Source organism: Humulus lupulus, chromosome 5 (assembly GCF_963169125.1).
Source record: "Humulus lupulus chromosome 5, drHumLupu1.1, whole genome shotgun sequence".
In the NCBI taxonomy this organism is placed as follows: domain Eukaryota; kingdom Viridiplantae; phylum Streptophyta; class Magnoliopsida; order Rosales; family Cannabaceae; genus Humulus; species Humulus lupulus.
The window spans coordinates 61364868-61387131 of NC_084797.1; the positions used below are offsets into that span (position 1 = coordinate 61364868).

Here is a 22264-nt window from a genome sequence, read left to right on the forward strand (position 1 = left end):
TCGAGTAGTATTCCTAGAGTCGTTCATGTTTTGGCCATCTTTCCTTCGGCCAGAATACTAACTACTTGGTTTTTTGTCTTAGATTTTCGAGGAACTCCATCAACTACACGAACACGGGTTTTATCTCTTCGATCAGGAGATCTCCGATATGGCCCGAGCACGAGATGCTTCCAAAAGTAATGTAAGGAAGGGGACCCAAGAGCCGACTGGGGAACTAGTCCTTCGTCCCAACCTTCAAGTGGCGATGAGGCCCGAAGATCGGGGGCTCACTGTGGAGGATGTAAATGGGGCCCCCATTCTACACCCTACGCAAAAATATGAGGGTGATGTGTTCGAAGCAGAGGATTACCATACTCTGCTTTGACACCCCGAGGCCCTCGAGTCGATCATGAGGTATTACTCGGTTGGAAAGAGATGCCTCATCCGCCTTTGTCGGGAGTTCGAGAGGGCGCATCGCAGTATCAATGGCCTAGGCGCTTAGAGCTAGGCCTACCTGATGGCAGCGACTACCATACCTTTCAAGCAATATTTCATGAACTTCCTGAAGTTCGTGGGGATAGCCCACTTCCAGCTCTCCCCCAATGGCTACAGAGTGCTCGCGAGGATGTACATTCTGTAATGGAAGCACAAATGGCCTGAGCCTTCACCGACAAAGATTCTTTATTTCTGTAGTTTCAAAATCACTCCTCGGAAGAAGAGCTCCAAGTGTGATGGATACTATGCCCTGGCAAAGTACCCAACTTCGTCATTCAGCTACAAGGCTCCCCACCATAACAAGAATCACGCTCGGGACTACAAGGATGCCTTCTTCTTCACGGATGGCTTCTCGGCCCGTAATAACCCGACCTTGATTCTCGACTTCACCCGAGTATCTGAGTATCTTTCTGAACGCGCTTATTCTTTGCCTCACTAAGGACTTTCTGTATTCGATACTTAGTTATTTCCTTTTGAATAGGTCCTTTCCACTGAACTCCTTATGTTCAACTCTTTGAGGATCATCTCCAAGCAATGAAGGCTCTCCCTGACTGGGACTTGGACCTTAGCATCCTTGTAACAGAATCAAATCTTATTACGTTGGGGCTTCTTAGTGTTGAACAACGAATAAGAAACTTGGAGCTGACCAAATAGCGCCAGTCTAAGAAGTCTCAAGAGTTGGCATCTCGTCATATCAATTACATAGAAGGGTTGGCCAAGAAAGCGTTTCACAAACGACTGGCAGAGAAAAGGCTGGTGAATGCACGTGCTGCGAAAGAGGCCCGAGAGGCATAAGGGGATCAGGAGCTCGAGGAAGAGCTTCAGGCAGGGATGGAAGCTCCCACCTAGTCTCAGGTCAATCCCCCCTGCTCTGACTTCTGCTTTATGAGTAGGTGATAGGATAAGTCCTAAGCATGTTTGGGCTTCCCCAGCACTTCTTCTTTGTGGTCAAATCTCACATCGACGTTGGACTAGGGAAGAATTCTAGGATTTCCTAGATCTCATAGGCATTTATCTCCACCGCCCTAGGAAGCAGTCCACCTCTCATGGATTTGTACCTTTAGACTGGGTGACGCCCTTCACCTCGAGCTGGTTTGGACAATATGGCACCAACATTAGTTGTGAGGTCAAGAATAGGATAGTACACCCTCACTGTTTGCACCGAGGCTCCACTCACGGTGAGCCTCCGAGTAGCTTATTTTATTGCATTGTCTTTTTTTGCAGAATGTACGCTAACTATTTAACTTGTTCCTGCAGCTCACATGGGATTGGCGGACATTGCCCGGTCCGCGCTAAGGTTAGGAGCGCCCCCCAAATCTTTGGAATGAGAGGGATTGTAACGCCCTGCTAATTAGGGTCCGTTACCAAGTGTGTTTAAAATTAGTGCTGGACTCGCTAAACGAGTCATTTGGACTAAACATGTGATTAAGCCACTAAGGGTTCAGGTATTTAAAATTTTGGTCAAGACATAAACATTTTCATTAAAAAAAAAACTTTAGTTCTTACATGGGATCCCAAAATACAAGTTTAAAAGTCGGTTACAACCCAAAGGTTACAAAATAAGCTGACTTAGGCGTCAAAACTGGGTCCAACCTAAGCTTCCATGTAATTTCTTGGCCGTGGCAGTCAAGCGGACTGCATATGTACACGTCATTATTATCGCTCTCCAACTTATGGATGGCCAAGATTCTCCTTACCCTTACCTGCACCACAAAGCACCCGTGAGCCAAAAGACTCAGAAAGAAAACATATTAAACAATTCACGGAGTAAAACAACAGGCTTAGCAGTAATAACTGAAACTAAGCATAAAAACTATACAGATCAGCAACCATATGGTTACACAAGTGCGTGTTGCACTCCCTCTTATTCGTATGGCATCCGAGCCAGTCAAGTGCATAAGGAAATCCTAAGCTGGCCTAGCCATAACGGCCTGCACTCAACGCACATCACACCAATCATGGCTTATAAGCCGAGCCTTACAGACCCTCGACTTATAAGTCGAGCCCTACAGTACCTCAATTTATAAGTCGAGCCCTACAGACCCTCGACTTATAAGCCGAGCCCTACAGACCCTCAACTTATAAGCCAAGCCCTACAGATCCTCGACTTATAATCCAAGCCCTACAGACCCTCGACTTATAAGTCGAGCCCTCTTTTTACTAGACTTACCCTTGACTAGCAGGTCAAGCTGGAACAGATACAACAAATAGATTCTCGGTTAATAAACTGAGCTTCCTAGCTAGAACAAACATCCACACAATACAATCATCATATATGCAGATACAATGCCTCACTGTATACTAAGCAGATATGTACAAACACAATTATAATCATGCTCATTAGCTGCGCCCGAGCCCTAGTCACATTTCTATTTAACAAATGGGCCAAACCCTAATCATATTACATCAATAGCTGGGTCGAGCCCCAATCATACATTCCACGTATAGAGTGCGGTTTTTTTACCTTTGGTCCAATCACTGGATATAAGCGACCCCCGAGTACAATCCCGTCCTGAGCCTTAGAAAAAACCTAGTCATAACCCATAGATAATGTCTTATCAACATTTGATTCCATTAATGAAACTTGGGTCCAATCCTATGCTCCCGGGACCTCCAATTCCACCAAATGAGGTGGTGAAATCATCCCCGAGCCCCTGAGCAAAAACCCTAAAAGGTACAAAAAAATCAAGTTCTGAAAGCTGAGTAGCGCTACAACGTTACCTACTGGGAGCTACGATGCTAGAGTCAGAAACTCAAACCGCCCAAAAATACAGCCTAGCGCGGTAGCGCTCCCAACCTAGAGCTACATCGCTGATACTAGAAACATGAAAATTCTGGGTTTTTCTCTTCGAATTTCCCTGAGCCAAAGCTCCAAAAATCCATCCCTCAATACTTCCAAACCCAGAATTAACCATAGAAATCCATTCTACTCATCAAAAGCAACAAAACCTAACAAAATTTTCCCTCAAAACTCCAACAAATCCCCAAAATCAATACTCAAAACACCATAAAAACAGAGTAAGAACTCAGAAATTCAGAGGTTTGAAGCTCAAAATCATTACCTTAATGGCTGCCCAATTGTCCTCAAGCTGATCCTAGCTTAATCCTACACTCCAAGCTTCAATTTTCCTCAAGCTCCAAGTAAGGTAGAAGAGAGGAGCGAGAGAGAGAGAGAGTTTGGGAGAGTTCTGCATGTTTCCTTTAATTTCTTTCCTTCTAATCCATAACCTTCTACTTTGTCTAAGTATAGACAAAACCCATAAAAGACCTAAATGCCCTTAAGTCCAAAGCTTGCCCTTTAATACCCATAGGGGCAGAATGGTCATTTGCAACCATTTCGCAACATTTTCTTAAATAAATCTTAGCTATCTTCAATAAACACCAAATAAATATCCATTACCAAATAATCCTCGGTAATGTACTAACTTACCAAAATACCCCTAGGCTCACCCCGAGCAAGGTATTTGTTTCCGTTGTGACATTTTTGCTAATTTCTCACTAGGATCGCCTCATGCTAAATAATCCAAATATATCCACATAATAATGTGGTCTCACACATATATCACATATATGCACGTGGCCAGAATTACGAAAATGCCCTTCTAATAAGAAACGAGCCCACATGCATGTTTAATATACCTAAACGTGCATATCTAGTCATATTATACTATAAATCACATAATCAAGTAATGATATACAAATACGTCACATATACACATTAATGACAATTAATTCACATTTAGTCATATAAAATCCATAATTTGCCAATCTGGCCCCCTAATCAAGGCCCTAAGCCTTATTAGGAAACTTGGGATGTTATAACTATCCCTTCCTTACCAGAATTTCGTCCTCGAAATTTTACCTGAACAGCTCGGGATACTAATTTTGCATGGTTGATTCCAACTCCCAGGTCACCTCCTCGACCTTGCTGTTCCTCCATAATACCTTAACTAAAGGTATGATTTTATTCCTCAAGACCTTGTCGATTCTGTCTAATATCTGGACTGGCTGCTCCTCAAAAGATAATTTGTCTACAACTCCAGATCTTCATAGCTTAGTACATGAGTCTCATCAGATACATACTTCCACAACATCGAAATATGGAACACATTGTGCACGACCAACAGTGCTGGAGGTAACACCAATCTATAGGCTACCTAATCGATCCTTTCCAGGATCTCAAAAGGTCCTACAAACCTAGGGCTCAGCTTGCCCTTCTTCCCAAACCTCCTCACCCCCTTGAGTGGTGAGACTCTAAGGAAGACATAGTCTCCCACTTGGAACTCCACATTCCTGCTCTTTAGATTCGCATAACTTCTCTGTCTACTCTATGATGTGAGCATCTGAGCTCTGATCTTTTCAATAGCTTCATTGGTCCACTGAACTTCCTTAGGACCCAAGTATTTGCGCTCACCTATCTCATCCTAGTGAATAGGTGATCTGCATTTCCTACCATACATCATCTCATAAGTAGCCACTCCTATGGTCGCCTGGTAGCTATTGTTGTAGGAAAACTCTATTAGAGGTAAATACTTACTCCACGACCCCTCAAAGTCCAGTACACATGCTCTCAGCATGTCCTCCAATATCTGGATAGTTCTCTCAAACTGACCATCGATCTGAGGATGATAAGCTGTACTAAACTTCAACTGCATGCCCATCGCCTTCCGCAAACTTCCCCAAAACTTGGAAGTAAATGTGGGGTCCCGATTTGACACGATCAACCTCGGAGCTCCATGAAGACATACTATCTCTTTTACATAGAGATATGCGTACTGGTCAATGGTGTAAGTCATCTTCATGTGTAGAAAATGAGCCGATTATGTGTATCTGTCTATAATCACCCACATTGAATTGTGCTGACCCACCGTCCTAGGCAATCCCACCATAAAATCCACAGTGATGTCTTCCCATTTCCCCTCTGGAATGTCCAAGGGCTGTAGTAGCCTCACTGGTCTCTGATGTTCCGCCTTGATCTGCTGACATGTCAGACACCTGTCCACGTGTTCGGTTATGTCCCTCTTTATCCCCAGCCACCAATACAAAGTTCTTAGGTCCTGGTACATCTTCGTGGTGCCGGGATGCAAAGAATACAGGGTGGTATGAGATTCATCCAGAATCTCCCGTCTGATCACAGTATCCATTGGAACACAGATCTGACATTTGTATCTTAACAAACCCATATTTGACACTGTATAGTCCCTAGCCACTCCAGCTAGGACATCATCTCTAATCTTCACCAACTGTGGCTCTTGTAATTGACTCTCCTTTATCCTTTCTAGAAGAGTAGACTGTAGGGCAATGTTGGCTAACTGGCCCACTATCAACTCAATCCCTGCTCTGGTCATATCCTCTGCAAACTCCTTGGATACCTGCCTCGAACTGTACAATTGCCCTGGACCTCTCCAACTTAGGGCATCTGCCACCACGTTGGCTTTCCCTGGATGGTAAAGGATGTCATAATCATAGTCCTTCACAGTTCCAACCAACGCCTCTACCACATATTCAAATCCTTTTGTGTAAAGAAGTACTTGAGGCTCTTGTTGTCTGTATATATCTCACACTTCTCTCCATAAAGGTAATGCATACATATCTTTAATGCCTGCAAATCATGAGTAGGATACCTCTGCTCATAATCCTTCAACTAGTGTGATGCATAACCAATCACCTTCTCTACCTGCATAAGGACATAACCTAACCCTTGTCTCGAAGCATCACAATAAACCATGAACTTCTCCTGATCTGTCGGAAGAATTAGGACTGGAGCGGTAATCAAACGCAACTTCAACTCCTGGAAGCTATTCTTGCATATGTCTGACCACACAAACTTCTGACTCTTGCATGTCAGTTCTGTCAATGGAGTAGCTCTCCTTGAGAACCCTTCCACCAACTTCCTATAATAACCTGCCAATCCAAGGAAGCTCCTAATCTCAGAGGCATTCCTTGGCCTCAACCAATTCCTGACAGCCTCAATCATAGCTGGGTCTACCTTGATCCCATCTCTACTAACAATATGGCCTAAGAAAGTCACCTAAGGTAACCAAAATTCACACTTCTTTTAACTTCACAAATAATATGTGCTCTCTCAGCCTCTATAAAACCAACCAGAGGTGTTGCTCATGCTCTTCCTCTGTCTGTGAATATACTAAGATATCATCGTTAAAGACGATCACAAATCGATCCAGATAGTCCTTGAACACTCTGTTCATTAAGTCCATGAAAGTTTTCGGGGCGTTAGTCAAACCAAATGACATAACGAGGAGCTCGTAGTGCCCATATCTAGTACGGAAGGCTATCTTTGGTATGTCTTCCTCCTTGATCCTCAACTAGTGATAACCAGATCAAAGATCTATCTTCAAGAACACCATTTTACCTTGAAATTGGTCAAATAAGTCATCTATCCTTGTTATAGGCTATCTATTCTTAATGACCAATTTATTCAACTCCCTATAGTCTATGCACATCCTCAGAGAACCGTCCTTTTTCTTCACAAACAAAATCGGCGCGCCCCATGGCGAGAAACTGGGTCTGATAAAACCCAGATCAAACCCTCTCTTCCTTGAAATTTCTCATCCGTGGCGATCGAGCAGACTGCATATGTACACGTCACTGCTATTGCTCTCCAACTCATGGATGACCAAGCTTCTCCTTACCATTACCTGCACCACCAAGCACCCGTGAGCCAAAAGACTCAGCAAGAAAACATATCAAACAATTCATGGAGTAAAATAGTAGGCTTAACAGTAATAACTGGAACTAAGTATAAACACTATACAGATCAGCAACAATATGGTTACACAAGTGCATGTTGCACTCCCTCTTATTCATATGGCATCCGAGCTAGTCAAGTGCATAAGGCCTACCCAACATGGCCTAGCCATAACGGCCTATGATCAATGTACATCACACTGATCATGGTATATAAGTCGAGCCCTATAGACCCTCGACTTATAAGCCGAGCCCTACAGAACCTCGACTTATAAGCCAAGCCCTACAGACCCTCGACTATAAGCCGAGCCCTACAAACCCTCGACTTATAAGCCGAACCCTTTTTTTACCAGACTTACCCTTGACTAGCAAGTCAAGCTTGAACATATACAACAAATAGATTCTTGGTTAATAAACTGAGCTTCCTAGCCATAACAAACATCCTCACAATACAATCATCATATATGCAGATACAATGCCTCACTGTATACTAAGCAGATATGTACAAACATAATTATAATCATGCTTATTAGCTGTGCCCGAGCCCTAGTAGTATTTATATTTAACAAATGGGCCATGCCCTAATCATATTACATCAATAGCTGGGCCGAGCCCCAACCATACATTCCACGTATAGAGTGCTGTTGAGTTTAGTTTTTATTATGTTTTGGTGATGTTTTTAGTAGTCTTTTATTTTGTTTTTCCTTGTTTTAGCGCGGTTTTATGCTTTGTTTGGTTGTTTTTGTGAATATCAGGAAGAATTGAGCATGTGGAAGAAAATGCCAAAGAAAGGGAAGAAATAACCGAGTTTTCCATCATATTTTGATCAAGAATGGTTCTCAACACAATTTGGAAGTGTTGGTGAAATTTTGGGATGAAAACTTGAAGAAATGAGATTTCCCTTAAGAGCCACGGCATGAGCAAAAGGGAGCCGCGGCTAGGTGGGAAACAGAAGCATTGTTTTTCAGGAAGTCTTCGGGCCGCGACATAGATGGGTACTCTGCCCGGAATTCGTCGATGCGGGCCGCGGCATGGCTTCAGAGAGCCGCGGCATGAAAAGGACCTCCTGCCCAGAAATTGTGATACGGGCCGCGGCATAGTGCATGTAGAGTCGCGGCCTGCTTCTTTAATTTTTGAAATCTTAGGTTTTAAGATTGCGAAAAGGAGAGGAATAGGGACGTACGGACGAAGGGAGGAGTTCTGGTTTTGAAGGCTCAAGCTTAGAGTATTTTTACATGTTTTTCTTCCTGATGTTATCTTTAATTTCTGTTGTGATTAGCACTATGACTATGAACTAATTTTCTGTTTAGGATGTTCAATTGAATCACTTGAATTTCTGTTATGACCTAATGCAATTTTAATTTCCTCTTCTTCAATCTTCTTCAATTCCTTATAACCTGTTCTTATAGATTGATTATTGATTGGCCATCTTTAGTCATATATATATGTTTTTAAGTCAAAATCTGAGAAGTGAGATTTAATTCTGCTGTGGTTATATTGGACATAATTTTAATTTAGAACGAAAGTATCTGAATTAATTGTGTAACTGTTATTAAGTTGATTGAGATTAATGCTACCTTTGTGGTTCAATTTACCATAGAAATATAGGAAATTGTCACCTAGGTTGAGTTTATAATTCATAGTATGATTATAGGCTGCTGTATCAACTTGTTAATTGAATTAGGTAAAAATAAGAAGAATTCACACTTTGCATTAGGGAATAATAGGGAGGATAGTTGATGAGATTGAATATCCTAATTGTTTCTCAGTGATTAAATTAAAAGTTTTACTATTAGTTATTATTCTATTTAATTGTCGATTATTATTTCTGCACTTTATTGGTTCTTTTGCTGTATTTTACAAAAATCAAGAATTTCAATTCATCAAATAGAACAAGAAATTAATTGACTGGTAATTGATAACTCAGTCCTTGAGGACGATACTTGGTTTTACCATTTTATTACGAGTTTGCGACTGTGTGCACTTGCATAGCAAAATTATCGCAACAAGTTTTTGGCGCCGTTGCCGGGGACTGAAAATAATTATCAATATCAGTCTAATTAATTTTTATTCTAATTTGATTTTAATTTATTTGCTTCTAATCTGTTTAGTTGCTAAATTTTTCTATCTCAGGTGAATTTTGGTATATGCGTGGCAGAAAAGGAAAAGCCACACTTGTTCCTTTGAATCCCGAGATTGAAAAGTCATGCAATCAAATCAGAAAGAATAAGAGAGAGGCCCAGAATTCTGTGAAGATGGCACAAAATGATGGGGATGGCAGGAATGGTCTAAATCCAGGAGTTGTATAAGGGGTTCAGGCTCAGACCAACGCTGAGAGGAGCCTGAGAGATTATGTGCTACCCACTCTGACGGGAGTACAAAATAGTATACGCCCACCAGCTGTAGAGGCCAACAACTTCGAAATCAAGCCTGCTATTTTACAAATGGTGCAGTCCTCTGTGCAATTCAATGGGTTGCCCTCTGAAGATCCTCACACCCATTTGTCCAACTTTCTGGAGTTGTGTGGAACCTTCAAATATAATGGGGTGAGTGATGACGCAATCAAGCTTAGGCTCTTCCCATTTTCTCTAAGGGACAGAGCTAAAAGTTGGCTGAACTCTCTGCAGCCAAACTCCATTGTCACTTGGCAAGATCTAGCTCAGAAATTTTTGTCCAAATTCTTCCCTCCGTCCAAAGCTGCTAAATTGAGGGGAGAGATAAATAACTTTTGCCAGAATGACGGAGAGTCATTGTATGAGGCGTGGGAATGGTTTAAGGAACTCCTGAGAAGATGTCCTCATCATGGCATTGAACAGTGGATGCTAGTACAGAATTTCTACAATGGTTTATGTCCGACAACCAGAACCATTATTGATGCTGCAGCGGGTGGCACTTTTATGAGCAAGAGCGCAACTGGTGCATATGAGCTGCTAGAGGACATGGCTACAAACAACCATCAGTGGTCTGAGGAGAGATCATCAGGAGTTAGGAAGGTAGCTGGGGTGCATGAGCTGGATGCAATCACTGCCTTAACAGCACAAGTAGCCTCTTTGACCAAGCAGTTGCAACAGAGTAGTGTGTCTGCTAATGCGGTTCAGATGGCAGTGAGGTGTGAAATGTGTGGTGGTGCTCATTCTGTTGATCAGTGCCCTATCTGTATGAATAATAACACCCCTATGGATCATGCCCAAGTTCAAGCGGTGGGAAATTTTCAAAGGCCACTCAATAACCCATTCTCCAACAACTACAATCCTGGGTGGCGAAATCATCCCAATTTTTCGTGGAAGAATAATCAAGGCCAACAACCTCAGTTTCAGGGCCAATTTCAGAATAACATGCCTCAGCCACCTATGAATCAAGCTTCGTCATCAATGCAGCCTAGGCCTCAACAATCAATGCCTCAACCTGAGAGACCTAATGAACTGCAAGCTGCCCTGTTGACTCTTACTAACACTCAGACTCAATTTATGACTGAGACCAGATCCTCTATTCAAAACCTTGAGACACAGGTTGGGCAGTTGGCCAATATGCTCAATAACAGACCCCAGGGAAACTTGCCTAGTAATACTGAAGTCAACCCCAAGGAGCAAGTTCAAGCAATCACTCTGAGGAGTGGGAAGCAAACAGAGCAGCCTAGACCTCCACAGGCAGTGGTTCAGAAAAAAGAGATGGGTGCACAGTCTGATTCAGAAAGGGTTACTGAAGACCATCAGAAGTCAGAACAGAGTCCCCCAGTTGTCATTGAGCAGCCAGTTAGAGTTCCATACCCTCAGAGGCTTAGAAAGACTACCCTTGATAAACAGTTTTCTAAGTTTCTTGAGGTGTTTAAAAAGCTGCACATAAACATTCCTTTTGCGGAGGCCTTGGAGCAGATGCCCAGTTATGTTAAGTTCATGATGGAGATTCTGTCAAAGAAAAGGAGAATGGAGGACTATGAGACTGTAGCACTCACTGAAGAGTGCAGCGCTATTTTACAAAGGAAGTTACCCCAAAAGCTGAGAGATCCGGGGAGTTTCACCATACCTTGCACCATTGGCAAGTTTGAATGCAAGCACGCCTTATGTGATCTGGGGGCAAGTATCAATCTGATGCCCTTATCTGTGTTTAAACGACTTGGTTTGGGGGAGGCAAAACCAACAACTGTCACTTTACAGCTCGCAGACCGATCGTTAACACATCCACGATGTATTATTGAGGATGTTCTTGTGAAGGTGGATAAGTTCATATTTCCTGCTGACTTTATTGTTCTGGACATGGAGGAGGACACAGATGTCCCCATTATTCTTGGTAGGCCATTTCTAGCCACAGGCCAAGCTCTTATTGATGTTCAAAAAGGAGAGCTTAAGCTTAGAGTTCAAGGAGATGAGGTGGTCTTTAATGTCTTCAAGTCTATGAAGTATCCGGTGGCTAGTGACAGTTGCTTTAGTGTGGATGTGATAGAAAAGGCAATCTCCAAGAGAAGGATGAGCAGTGATGCTTTAGAGGCAGTATTATTGGGTGATGAGTGCGATGATGATGATGATGCTGAGATCAGAGAATGTGTAAACTGGATAAACTCCTTCCAACCATATTGGAAGAAGTTTCAAGAATTAGCGGATGCGTTTGATAAACCGCTAACCTCCATTAAGCAGCCACCACCGTTGGAATTAAAGGTCCTCCCAGATCACTTGCAATATGCTTATTTGGGAGAGAATGAAACTTTACCGGTCATTGTGTCAGCTGACTTGTCAAAGGTAGAATTGGAGAAACTATTGAGGGTTCTAAGGAAGCATAAATTGGCCATTGGGTGGACCTTGGCAGATATTAGAGGAATAAGCCCAACGACAGTGATGCATAAAATCTTATTGGAGGAGAATAGCAAGCCATCCATAGAGGCTCAGAGAAGACTCAATCCAGCCATGAAGGATGTAGTATTGGAGCAGATTCTTAAATGGTTGGATGTTGGGGTGATCTACCCAATTTCTGATAGTGCATGGGTGAGCCCTGTACAAGTGGTACCTAAGAAGGGTGGAATGACTGTGGTGAAAAATGATAACAATGAACTCATTCCAACAAGGACTGTAACGGGGTGGCGGATTTGTATAGACTACCGCAAGCTCAATAAGGCAACAAGGAAGGATCATTTTCCTTTGCCTTTTCTTGATCAGATGCTTGACAGATTGGCAGGCCATAGCTACTACTGTTTCTTAGATGGGTATTCTGGGTATCATCAGATCGCTATTGCACCAGAGGATCAAGAGAAAACAACCTTCACATGTCCTTATGGCACATTTGCTTTCAGGAGAATGCCATTTTGACTATGCAATGCCCCTGCAACATTTCAACGGTGCATGATGGCCATATTTTCAGACATGGTAGACCGGTGTATTGAGATTTTCATGGATGACTTCTCTGTTTTTGGCTCATCATTCGACCTTTGTTTGGGTAATTTGGAGAACGTGCTGCGTCGTTGTGAGATGGCTAATCTAGTGTTGAATTGGGAGAAATGCCATTTTATGGTGAAAGAAGGGATTGTCCTTGGCCATAAAATTTCAAGTGAGGGAATTGAGGTAGATAGAGCAAAAATTTCTACCATTGAAAGGCTGCCTCCACCAGTTTCAGTCAAAGGAGTCAGAAGTTTTCTTGGTCACGCTGGGTTCTATCGAAGATTAATCAAAGATTTTTCAAAGGTGTCTAAGCCTCTCTCGAATTTGCTTATGAATGGAGTTGTCTTTGATTTTAATGACGAATGTTTGAGGGCGTTCAATTTCTTGAAAGAAAAGCTTATTTCTGCTCCAATTGTGATAGCTCCGAATTGGGAATTGCCTTTTGAGTTGATGTGTGATGCCAGTGATTACGCAGTGGGGGCAGTTCTGGGACAACGGATTGACAAGGTATTCAGGTCTATTTACTATGCTAGTCGGACTCTAAATGATGCTCAGCTGAATTATGCCACTACAGAAAAAGATTTGCTAGCTATTGTGTTTGCTTGCGATAAATTCAGACCATATCTAATTGGTAACAAGGTGATTGTCTACACTGATCACTCTGCCATTAAATACTTGATGTCAAAGAAAGATGCCAAGCCCCGCCTGATTAGATGGATTCTGTTGCTTCAAGAATTTGACATGGAGATTCGTGACAAGAAGGGCAGCGAGAATGTGGTAGCTGATCATCTCTCTAGACTTGAGGTGGAGGAGACTAAAAATAAGAAAGCAGTGCAAATCAATGATCACTTTCCTGACGAGCAGTTGTTTGGGGTAGGTGAGACTTTAGCTGTCCCGTGGTTTGCAAACATAGTGAACTTTTTGGTTGCAAAAATTGTGCCTTCTGAAATGTCAAAGCAGCAATTAAAGAAATTCTTTTCTGAGGTGAAACACTACTATTGGGAGGAACCTATTCTCTATAGGCACTGTGTTGATCAGATTATCAGAAGGTGTGTTCCTGAAGAAGAGATGCAGTCCATTCTTAGTCACTGTCGTACTCAACAATGCGGAGGGCATTTTGGAGCATCAAGAACAGCGGCTAAGGTATTACAAAGTGGTTTCTATTGGCCTTCATTATTCAAGGATGCCAATGTGTTTGTCAAGGTTTGTGATAGATGTCAGCGAACTGGCAATATCTCGAGGAGAAACGAAATGCCTCTACAAGGGATTCTTGAGGTGGAACTGTTTGACGTATGGGGCATTGATTTCATGGGGCCTTTTCCACCGTCTTACAACAATGAATATATTCTATTGGCAATGGATTATGTATCCAAATGGGTGGAGGCTACAACAACTAGAGCCAATGATGGTAAAACTGTGCTTAATTTTCTGCATAAACATATTTTTACTAGATTTGGCACTCCCCGAGCTCTGATTAGTGATGAAGGGAAACACTTTGTGAATAAGCAACTGGATGCATTGCTGGCTCGTTATGGAGTTTATCACCGAAAAGCTTTGCCTTACCATCCTCAATCAAATGGGCAAGCTGAAGTTTCGAACAGAGAAATCAAGAGCATCTTGGAGAAGACCGTTGACAGTTCGAGGAAGAATTGGTCGAAAAAGTTAGATGATGCGATTTGGGCATATAGAACTGCATTCAAAACACCAATAGGCATGTCTCCTTACAGGTTGGTGTTTGGTAAAGCGTGTCATCTACCGGTTGAATTGGAGCATAGGGCATTCTGGGCTATGAAAAAGTTAAACTATGATTGGAGTGCCGCTAGTGAACGAAGACTGTTGCAATTGAATGAACTTGACGAGTTCAGAAATGAGGCTTATGAGAATGCCAAGATTTATAAAGAAAGAACAAAGGCTTGGCATGACAAGAACTTAATCAGAAAAGAGTTCCAACCAGGGCAGCAGGTACTTCTTTTCAATTCAAGACTGCGGCTGTTTCCTGGCAAACTGAAGTCAAGATGGTCAGGGCCATTCACTGTAGTTCAAGTTTTTCCTTATGGTTCTGTAGAAGTTCGGGGCAACTCAGGTGATTCCTTTAAAGTCAATGGTCAGAGATTGAAGCCCTACGTGGGTGGTAGTTTTGATCAAGCGAAGTCTATCCTCCTTCTGAAGCCTCTCTGAAGAGGGGTTCAGCGTCCGGCTAAATGACGTTAACGACATCGCTTGTAGGAGGCACCCTATATTTTACTTGTTATTTATTTTACTTTGGTATTTGTAAACAATGGATATTTGGTTTATTTTTGGACTTTTAGAATCGTGAAAAACGTGAAAAATGAAAAAAACTTTAAAAAAATCAAAAAAATCAAAAAAATAAAAATTCCTTAAGGGCCGCGGCATAGCCATATGATGCCGCGGCATTGGGGGTTCCAGAGGCTCACGAATTTGGCAGTATAGGGGCGGGCCGCGGCATGGCTGAGGAGGGCCGCGGCATTAAGCTCCAATTTTCCCAGAATAACAAGGCGGGCCGCGGCATATGTATGAGAGAGCCGCAGCATTACATCCTGGCGATTCTATGCGGGCCGCGGCATAGTCAAGGTAATGCCGCGGCCCTAGTCTGAAAATTGGGATAAAAAGCCCTAAATCAGTCATTATCTCATTCATTCACTCTCACAATCTTACTCACACTCCAAACATCTTTTTCTCTCAATTTTTTTTTTGAGACTTCCATCAGTCAAGGAGACCACAAGAAGGATTTTTGTGCCATTCAAGTAAGTGTATCTTCTCTAGTCTAATGCTTTTGATTGGAGATTAGATTGCATTGTGGTGTTGTGGATTGTTCTTTGTTGTTCTTGTGAGAAGATTAAGGGTTTTGCCAATTATTGATTGTGGGAATTATTGTTTGAGGCTATTGATTGTGGGAATTAGTGTTTGAGGTTGTTGATTGTGGTAATTAGTAAGTTTGGGGGAAGTGACACCAAAAAGGAAATTATACTCAAGTTCTTGAGAGCATATTTGGGGGTTTAGTTGGTTCTTTTTGAAAGATATTATGGGTCCTAAGCGAAATCCCCCTAGAGGCACCTCCTCCAAGAAAGCATCCTCATCACGCACTCAACCACCACCAACACCACCTGCCCCAGCTGAGTATGACACTAATTTATTTGTTAATAAGGACGCTGCCGAGTTGTTTAAAAAGATTTATAAAAGATCGGCGGTAAGGGAAAGGGGGTTTGACCTTAATGAGGCCCCTGCTGTACAACACCCTGGTTATGAACTTATCAAAGCTGAAATAGTGCGACGTAGATGGAATTTGTTTTGTGACTCGACCCATGTGGATTCAGCCAACTGCTCTATTATATATGAATTTTTTGCCAACTTCTCATATCAAGATGCAGAACAGAATAATTTTGTCAGGGGCAAATTGGTGCCTACAACATCCTACGCATTCAACCAATTACTGGATCTTCCCTCATTTTCTGCACAAGAGGATGAACACTGGAATTTGGCCCATTTCGAGGAGCCAGACTATGATGCGGTGGCTGCGGTCTTGAGTATGGAAGGGGCACGTTTCAGTTGGCAGCTAAACACAGCTGCGAAGGCGTGGTTTTATTTTGTGAGTGCACGTTTACTGCCGACGTCTCATCTGTCTTCTGTTGATCGAGAGCGTTGTTTGTTAGTGTATGCTATCATGACCCAAAAGAAGGTCGATGTGGGCCGCATTATTCGATATAGCATACGCAACATCAGTAGATTCAACACTACAGCTGGTGTCGCCCATGGTACCTTCCTCTCGACTTTATGCAGCACTTATGAGGTACCAACCTTTTCCAGCGATCTAGTCCGGAGGCCAATGGGGGCAATCAATCAGAACTTGTTTACAGCCTTCCCTCCAGCCTCTCTTACGCAGCCTCCCTCTACTCAGCCAAATAAGCGCAGCCGGGCTGATGAAACAGGGGATCCTGATCAAGCTGAGGAGGAGGAAGTAGAAGAAGCAGGTCCCAGCAACCCACCTGAAAATTTGGAAATTGGAGGACCGATTGATGAGCACACGCAGCGTACGCATGCTCGATTGGATTACATTATTCAACAAAATCAGTATTTAATCCAATCGCAGCAGGCGCAAAATCAGCACTATAATGACTTTATGGTGCAACAAAATGAATATGGGCGGGCTCACATTGAGGAGTTGAATACTTTGGTCACGAGGTGGACTATGAGTTCAGCTGATGAGAATTATTTCACTCCACCGCCACAGTACACTCCATATCAGTGGCCACCTCCACCACCTCCTCCGCCATACTGATGTGGCGTCAGGTAAGTTCTCTTCCCTTGTTCTTTTCTTTAGCACATTGGGGACAATGTGCATCTTAAGTTTGGGGGGGAGCTTATTTTGTTTTATTTTTTGTTTTCTGCGTTGTTTAGTTTAGTTTTCTGTAGTGTAAAGGTTAAACCATCATTCTTGTCTGTACTTGCTTTGTCTTTGCTCGTGAAAAGGAAATTGAATTCAACTGTGTGCTTGGTTCAATTGTTTTAGAGTTGAATTTAAAAAGTTTTGTGGGAAATTTTTAATATGTTTTGAAAAGACAACATTTTGGATTGTATTATATGTGTTTGACTAGGGTTGGTGGAATGACAATTTGAATCTAATAGAACTTGCATTATTTGGCTTTTGAGGCGAAATTCTTGATGACATGTGTTTAGAAAAGTGATTTAGGAAATTTTATTGGATCGATTGTGCCTTCCAAGCCGACCTTGAGTTAATTATCCTTAGTTACCCTTTTTGAGCCTTAAACTTGTTTTTTGTTCTTGATCATACTACTTGTGCCTAAATTTCAGAACTTTTTTATTTGTGTTTTCCTTTCCTTTTGTTATCATAAGCATATAATTTGTGGGAAAGAAGAAGGAAAAATAGTAAGGAATTGGTATGATTGGAATATAGTATGATTGTACAAAAAGAAGAGAGAGAGAGAGAAGTCTTTGAAAAAAAAAATATATAATATCACTTTGTCACACTCCTTGATCATATATATATATAGAAAATAATAAGTTTGGGGGAGTGTGATTTGAAAAAAAAAAGTTATAAGTCTAGAAAAAGAAAAGAAGAAAATAATGAAAAGTGTTGTCATCTCTCTCTCTAATTGTATAAAAGGGTGATTTTTGGTGTGGTAAAGAGAAATTTGGTGGGTTTCAAGGTTTTTTTATGCTTATGGTAACGACTGAGCCTAAATGAGAATTTCATCTACCCTTACCTAAGCCTAACACTATAACCTGTGAAAGTCCTTTTGATTTCAAAACATGTGTTGTTGACATTAGTGGAGAAGGTCAAGTAATGCAAGCATATTGCAGATGTTGGTTTGTGGAAATGTCTGGAATGAATTGAGCATATATGATAGAATCCAAGTGTTGTAGTCATTTTCATGATATATTATTGATTTCCCTAATTGAACTGTATAAGTTGGACTTTAAGGCAATTGGGCTGAAATTCTGGTTATAAATATTGCAATTGAGATTTCATGAGTTTTGGCAAAGCAGTGTAGATGGTAATGATGGTTTAGCTTGTTCGTTTGTGTTTGTTTCTTTTTGATTAGTTTAATTTGGTCTTTACTCGAGGGCGAGTAAAGGTTAAGTTTGGGGGAGTTTGTTGAGTCTAGTTTTTATTATGTTTTGGTGATGTTTTTAGTAGTCTTTTATTTTGTTTTTCCTTGTTTTAGCGCGTGTTTATGCTTTGTTTGGTTGTTTTTGTGAATATCAGGAAGAATTGAGCATGTGGAAGAAAATGCCAAAGAAAGGGAAGAAATAACCGAGTTTTCCATCATATTTGGATCAAGAATGGTTCTCAACACAATTTGGAAGTGTTGGTGAAATTTTGGGATGAAAACTTGAAGAAATGAGATTTCCCTTAAGAGCCACGGCATGAGCAAAAGGGAGCCGCGGCTAGGTGGGAAACAGAAGCATTGTTTTTCAGGAAGTCTTCGGGCCGCGGCATAGATGGGTACTCTGCCCGGAATTCGTCGATGCGGGCCGCGGCATGGCTTCAGAGAGCCGCGGCATGAAAAGGACCTCCTGCCCAGAAATTGTGATACGGGCCGCGGCATAGTGCATGTAGAGCCGCGGCCTGCTTCTTTAATTTTTGAAATCTTAGGTTTTAAGATTGCGAAAAGGAGAGGAATAGGGACGTACGGACGAAGGGAGGAGTTCTGGTTTTGAAGGCTCAAGCTTAGAGTATTTTTACATGTTTTTCTTCCTGATGTTATCTTTAATTTCTGTTGTGATTAGCACTATGACTATGAACTAATTTTCTGTTTAGGATGTTCAATTGAATCACTTGAATTTCTGTTATGACCTAATGCAATTTTAATTTCCTCTTCTTCAATCTTCTTCAATTCCTTATAACCTGTTCTTATAGATTGATTATTGATTGGCCATCTTTAGTCATATATATATGTTTTTAAGTCAAAATCTGAGAAGTGAGATTTAATTCTGCTGTGGTTATATTGGACATAATTTTAATTTAGAACGAAAGTATCTGAATTAATTGTGTAACTGTTATTAAGTTGATTGAGATTAATGCTACCTTTGTGGTTCAATTTACCATAGAAATATAGGAAATTGTCACCTAGGTTGAGTTTATAATTCATAGTATGATTATAGGCTGCTGTATCAACTTGTTAATTGAATTAGGTAAAAATAAGAAGAATTCACACTTTGCATTAGGGAATAATAGGGAGGATAGTTGATGAGATTGAATATCCTAATTGTTTCTCAGTGATTAAATTAAAAGTTTTATTATTAGTTATTATTCTATTTAATTGTCGATTATTATTTCTGCACTTTATTGGTTCTTTTGCTGTATTTTACAAAAATCAAGAATTTCAATTCATCAAATAGAACAAGAAATTAATTGACTGGTAATTGATAACTCAGTCCTTGAGGACGATACTTGGTTTTACCATTTTATTACGAGTTTGCGACTGTGTGCACTTGCATAGCAAAATTATCGCAACAAGTGCAGTTTTCTTACCTTTTGTCCAATCACTGGATTTAAGCGACCCCCGAGTACAATCCCGTCCTGAGCCTTAGCAACAACCTATTCACAACCCATAGATAATGTCTTATCATCATTTGATTCCATAAATGAACCCTGGTCCAATCCCATGCTCCCGGGACCTCCAATTCCACCAAACGGGGTGGTGAAATCGTCCCCCAAGCCCCTGAGCAAAAACCCTAAAAAATACCAAAAAATCAAGTTCTGAAAGCCGAGTAGTGCTACAGCGCTACCTACTGGGCGCTACGGTGATAGAGTCAGAAACTCAAATCGCCTAAAAACACAGCCTAGCGCTGTCACGCTCCCAACCTAGCGCTACAGCGCTGATACCAGAAACCTTAAATTTTGGGTTTTTCTCTTCGAATCTCCCCGAGCCAAAGCTTCAAAATCCATCCCTTAATACCTCATAACCCAGAATTAACCATAGAAATCCATTCTACTCATCAAAAGCAACAAAACCTAACCAACTTTTTCCTCAAAACTCCAACAAATCCCCAAAATCCATACCCAAACCCTAAAGCTCAAAACACCATAAAAATAGAGTAAGAACTTAGAATTCAGAGTTTTGAAGCTCAAAATCGTTACCTTAATGGCTGCCCAATGGTCCCCAAGCTGATCCTAGCTTGATCCTACACTCCAAGCTTCAATTTTCCTTAAGCTCCAAGTAAGGTAGAAGAGAGGAACGAGACAGAGAGTTTGGGAGAGTTCTGCATGTTTCCTTTAATTTCTTTCCTTCTAATCCACAACCTTCTACTTTGGCTAAGTATAGACAAAGCCCATTAATGACCTAAATGCCCTTAAGTCCAAAGCTTGCCCTTTAATCCCCATAGGGGCAGAATGATCATTTGCCACCATTTCTTAAATAAATCTCAGCTATCTTCAATAAAAACCAATTAAATATCCATTACCCAATAAACCTCGGCAATGTACTAATTTACCAAAATACCCCTAGGCTCACCCTGAGCTGGGTATTTGTTCCCGTTGTGGCCTTTTTGCTAATTGCTCACTAGGATCGCCTTGTGCCGAATAATCCAAATATATCCACATAATAATGTGGTCTCACACATATATCACATATATGCACGTGTATATTCAAATATACCCATAATGCGCCAAAATTACGAAAATGCCCTTCTAATAAGAAACTGGCCCACTAATCAAGGCCCTAAGCCTTATTAGGAAATTTGGGATGTTACAGGGGTCATTGCGTCCTTGGGAGCAACCCGAACCCTCTCCACCGGCCAAGAGGTTGAGAGTCTTCACTCCCCCCGCGGAGGTCCTTGCAGCCGACTTGCCCCCGGTAGTGGAGATCCCCTCATCACCTGGGTCAGACAAGGTAGTTCAAGAGGCAAGGCAAGAGGAGGTCCCAGAACTGGACCAAGGGTCGGTTCAAGACTTAGAGCAGGAGGCGATGCCACCCCAAATCCGTCTCCTGGTGTACCTTGAGAAGTATGAGGGGTCTTTGTTGGAGCAGTAGAAGAAGATGCTTCAACACTTTGAAGCAAGGCTCGAGGAAGGCAACAAAGCCTTGCACGAGACAATCGAGGCCCTTCATAAACTCAAACCACCCCGAGAGAGGCCCATCATCCCTCCAATTGGTCTGGCCGAGCAGGAGACTTTGTTCTCTGCCAAGCTAGGGGAGTTCGTTGCTCCTCTCACCGCCGAGCTCCTCCAAGGGGTTAGCTCCACCATGTGCGAGTTGAATGCCTGAAGCTTCTCCTAACTCGGCAAAAGTAATGAGGCGTCTCTCATGGCCTTGTGTCGGTACGCCTCTGTCCAGGTAAGCTACTCATTCCCGTGCTTGAATTCAACTCAAGAAGGGTTTATTAGGATAACACTTTTCTTCCTTTTATTTTTTCGTTTTGCAGTCCGCCTTGGCCTGCCAGTGCCTGGGAGACATCATGATGGAGAAGTCATACAAACTTTAGAAGTCCCAGGATAAGGTTGTCTCCCTTAAGGAGAAGATGAAAGGCTTTCGAGAAGAACTATCTGCTGAGGCCACTCAACCAATTGAGGTGAGCCCAGCTACTAAGACGGCCCAGGCAGGGGGTGCCCCAAGTGGAGATCCAATTATTGAACTGGTGGTGGAGGTTCCCGAAGACTGATTATAATTGTTGCACTTATGCATGCATGCCATAACCTTATTGAGGTATAGACAAACAATCGCTTGAGCCCCCGAGCATAGTTTTAATTATTCACCCATTTAAGAATTATGTAGCTTGCCCTGCTTTTTATTTGGTTTGGTTCTATGAATTCACCGTAACTTAAATTGCCACGAGAATAAGCACCCAAACCGTTTTAAACACTAGGTTCTATAAATTCAATGTAACACGAATGTCACGAGAATAAGAACTCAAACCGTTTTAAACACTTGGTTCTATAAATTCAACGTAACACGAATGTCACGAGAACAAGAACTCAAACCGTTATGAATAGTTGGTTATGTAAATTCAACGTGACACGGGTGTCACACAAATAAGAACTCAAACTACTTTACTAGTGGCTCCCACGTTTAGTCCCTTGTAGGCCCATAGTCCTAGAAGTAAATTTGACGTTGAATTCACTGTTGGTCTTCACTTGGCATCTTATGCACCCGCAATCCAAAGGTTTGGGCTTTTAGGGGTCCTAGCATGTGGAACCACCTACCCCCCGAGTATGCACTACTCGAGAGGTTGGG

General features: G+C 41.9%; 1 non-coding gene across 1 annotated transcript; it reads right to left on the minus strand.

Annotated features, from left to right (window-relative positions):
* Window positions 1-9884: 9884 nt before the first annotated feature.
* Window positions 9885-9991, minus strand: LOC133781098 (small nucleolar RNA R71). The gene has a single exon (XR_009869894.1). It is a non-coding gene; the product is annotated as a small nucleolar RNA R71 (small nucleolar RNA).
* Window positions 9992-22264: the final 12273 nt, after the last annotated feature.